Source organism: Anoplophora glabripennis, unplaced genomic scaffold, assembly GCF_000390285.2.
Source record: "Anoplophora glabripennis isolate ALB-LARVAE unplaced genomic scaffold, Agla_2.0 scaffold278, whole genome shotgun sequence".
In the NCBI taxonomy this organism is placed as follows: domain Eukaryota; kingdom Metazoa; phylum Arthropoda; class Insecta; order Coleoptera; family Cerambycidae; genus Anoplophora; species Anoplophora glabripennis.
This window is the reverse complement of record NW_019416472.1, coordinates 603,710-608,000: the sequence shown is the minus strand read 5'-3', so window position 1 is coordinate 608,000 and position 4,291 is coordinate 603,710. Positions and strand designations below refer to the sequence as shown.

The following is a 4,291-nucleotide window of genomic DNA, read 5'->3' as shown; positions in this document are numbered from 1 at the left end:
CACAATATCCGATAAAAAAACTATCTTTTGTCAATACACGTTTTGGAAAGTCCATTTTAGCTATATTGTTTGACGAAAAGTGTAATTTAAATTTCAAATGTTTTTTACCAAAGAGGGTTACAGAACACATAACAGAAGATATTTTGAATAAATTGAATTCCTCTTGGGAACAATATACGATAACTTATTTAGGTCAAAGTGAGCCTGTATTTAAAGATGGTAAATGTAAAGCGTTGTTAAAATTTGGAATTGTCATTTAATTTTTGTTTATTTAATTAAAAAAAAAAAAATATATATCTAGTAGTAACAAATATGTTTTATATATAGAGTATATTCTAGTCAATATAAGTAATTTACACTATTTAGTCAGTATAATAATATAAGGTGGCTTCTCTGTTAATGTTTTTATAATTCCAATAGGTAATGAATAATTTTTAATCTTATTACTATAATACCCGTTTTCATATCTTTTTTTTTTATTTATTTATAGAACAACTATTGAAAATGTGGATGCATTATGCTAGTCAAAATTGGACCGATGCTGAGGACCTCCAGTCAGCCGTAAAGAGATTGATGAACGAGCTAGATTGTGTGGCAATAGATTGTCTTCACGCATCTAATTATGACATGAATTACTGCTTCTCTGAAGAAAAAATTAAACAGTTGGAGGAGGATTATGAAAAACATCGCCGTGGTGCATCATTATGTAGTAATTATTTAAGTGAAACTATAAATTTGGACAATTTTTGTGTGAAAATGGTGGAGATAGGACTAAAACAATTTGTTATTTCTAATTTGTTGGATTATCTACCATATGCAACTGTTGTAAAATACAAATTAGCAGCTCAAGAAAATAATGCTGGTAATGAAGATGATATATAACATATCATTAAATTTTTATGTAATTTATATATTATCTTAAAATTGTATAATATTATATATCTAATATTAACAAATTTTATTGTATTAACTATTTGTCTTTTATTGTAATGTGGAATAAACAATATAAATATAAATATTTTTTAACTTTTATTGTTGTCTTATTTGTTAAATGAGAGGAGAAAAAAGTATATAAATAGCATAATTAACCTTGAAATGACATTTGTCTAATGTGATATAGGAAGAAATGATACATGAGGAGGTGACCCTCAGTTGACATATTTAAATGCTATTTTTAAATATTTCGTTATAGTGTGACAATAGCTCTAAGTTCATAAGTTTGTAGCGAATTTATAGAATTCAGGATGTAAAAAGAGAAAAGAAATAAATATATATTAAAATAATAGTCAATATATAATTCTACAAAGTGTTTGTTTATAAATAATAATGCATAAATAAGTAACTATTACAATTCCTAAAATATTCTGCTGCCCTCGTATGTCTGCCCTCGTATACATAGTCATCTATGTAGCGGATAAAAGAAGAACTAACGAAACGATCAATAAAATAGCCACGCCTACTTAAAATGTCGGTTAAAATAATATTCAAATATATAATATAACCTTCAAATGACACTAGAAGCGATCGATATTTTATAGACCACGCCTACACGGGAGAAATTCAAATATTTCGCGAGTGTGGCCTTGAACCATACATTCAACGGACGAACAAAAATAATCAATGAGAGGAAAAACGCGCGAAAAGGTATATGACTAACATAACCTTGAAACCATTAATAAATGTTTTTACCAAAATGATTTTTGTTAACGCGTTATTACATATAAGTTTTTAGAATGTATACAATACTTTATGTTGCACTACATAATAAAACTTTTTACAGTGCTATTACATATAATGCGGATATTGTTTATTGGGATTTTATTTCAAATGTTTGTCACATGCAGCCCGGCAAATAATTTTGCGCCTTGTGCATTAGAAATAATCAATTTACAAGTACCAGTTATAGGTTATTGTTAAAATAATTTTAAATGTATCTGGTACATGAATTTTCAAAGAGGATGGCGTAGGGTGGTGATTTTCATTTGACCTTTGCATTGCAGTTAACATTGAAATTAGATTTGTATGGTATATGAATTTTATATGCGAAGATTATCTTCATTGAAATATGTCTATTTAACTGATACCCACGTATACACATCCATCTATTGAATGGATGAATGAGTAACTAACGAAACAATCAATAAAATAACCAAGCATACTTAAAATGTCGGTTAAAATAAAATTCAACAGCTTAACCTTGAACACACTACGATCGATATTTATGTCACGCCTATATCTGGCGCTAAAATAAAATTTAAATATGGCGCTGTTGTTATCGGTGTGTTATGTAACTAAATCTTCAAGCGAAACGATCAATACTTTTGCTCATGCCTAATACGATTCGAGCTAAATAATATTTCAAACATCAAATTTGCTGGTGTTTTAAAAACGTTGCAGTTAACCATGAAATTAAATTTGTTTGGCGCGAATGATACATACAGCATGTTATATGACCTTGATTTTAAATATATTCAGTTAAATGCGACAGATAAATATTGTTTGTGAATGTCACCTTGAGAATTTTGCTTTGATATTGAGGTGATATTGGAATGAATACAACGCATGCTTGAACAGCTGTATATATAAGGAATGGAGTATGTATGAAATTCATTTGTGAATAACGATCTCAGAGTGATATATACTAAAAAAAAGGAAATATGGTTTTGTGCGGTAGGTACCTGTGGTAAAACCTTTACGCGTAGTGACAACTTGCGTCGCCATGAAAGGGAATCTTGTACTCCCAGTGAACCTATGGCAAAACGATTGAAATTAGTACATCATGATCAACAATCAGCGAACAATCAAACAATTAAATGTTGTGATAAGCAAATACCCAGGAGTCAAATACATGCTCATCGAAGGTCATTGGAACATAAAACATTGTGCTGTACTCCAAAATCTGATGGCGTTCAAATTATTAATACGGCATTTAAGTGCAGTATAATAAGTTACAGGGTGTATAGTGAATCAAAACATACAGACTTTAATGAGTTTTTTAGTCATGTGAAACCTAAAATAATAATTTTGTTGGAGGATGTCATTAATATTCATAAATCCATAAAAGTGAACATAGAAACGTTCGCAAAATACATTCTACAAACCCGTGACACTTGCGACGTAAAATCCTTTAATAGTTCCAATAGGATTCTGGACGAGTCTGTGGATTTAGATGATATTTTACAAAAATTTATAGATATGATGACATCGCAAACAAGTGAATTTGAGGAGAAAGATTCTGGTATGTAATTATTAGAAGACGATAAACAAAGTTCGTTTACTTATATATAAAATTATTGTTGGGCAAATTATAGGTTGGGCCATCGAGGAAATATTGTATGTGGAGGTGAATATAAATAAGAACAGTCCGCTTAGTGGATCCTCTTATATGAAGTTACCCAAGTTTTTGGAGAACAAGAGAGCGATAATAAATATAAAAAATCAAGACCAGTACTGTTTTGCCTGGGCAATAACTTCGGCATTATATACACCTAGGGGTCCAGTCCATGAGATGTCCTCATATCCGCATTTTTCGTCGTTTTTAAATTTGGTAGGTATGGATTTTCCAGTTAAATTGAAAGACATATCAAAATTTGAAACGATAAACAATATATCTGTGAACGTATACGGTTTAGATAGCACATTCGAAAAGAATAAGTTAAAATATGAAATAGTGGGACCTTTGCGTTATTCACAAAATAAATTAAGATATCACGTGAATTTGTTGCTTATCACTAAGGAGTGTGGCCAAAATCATCACTGTACCGTATCATGTTCGAAAAGTCATTACTGTTGGATTAAAGATTTGTCGAGGTTGGTTTCTCGTCAGCTTTCCAATAACAAAAATAAAAAATATTTTTGTGACGGATGTTTAATGTATTTTGGTAATGAGAGTCTGTTATTGCGACACCAAAGACACGATTGTAATCATATTTACACCACTACACCGAGTTTGGAATTGCGTGTAGATAAATTTGGCAAAAGTGTTCCGGAAAATGTGTTGAAATTTGAAAATTTTGAAAAACAAATGAAAGTGCCTTTCGTGGTGTATGCAGACTTTGAGTCTATTTTAAAACCTATTGATACATGTGAACCCAACCCCGGAAAATCTTATACATGCAAAACTTTCATCCACGAGCCATTTTCGTTTGCTTATTTGATAAAGTGCTCTTTCGATGATTCACTATCGAAATTTGTGTTTTATAGAGGGAATAATGCGTCAAAAATATTTGTAGAACGTTTAGAGTCAGATTTAACCGAAATATATAACAATTTTTTGAAAAATATAGTGCCA

The 4,291-nt window shown here is 30.3% G+C and overlaps 1 long non-coding RNA gene across 1 annotated transcript; it reads left to right on the top strand.

Moving 5' to 3' along the window:
- Window positions 1-293: 293 nt before the first annotated feature.
- LOC111691572 lies at window positions 294-1,030 on the top strand. Its single transcript, XR_002762985.1, has 2 exons — window positions 294-420; window positions 491-1,030. It is a non-coding gene; the product is annotated as an uncharacterized LOC111691572 (long non-coding RNA).
- Window positions 1,031-4,291: the final 3,261 nt, after the last annotated feature.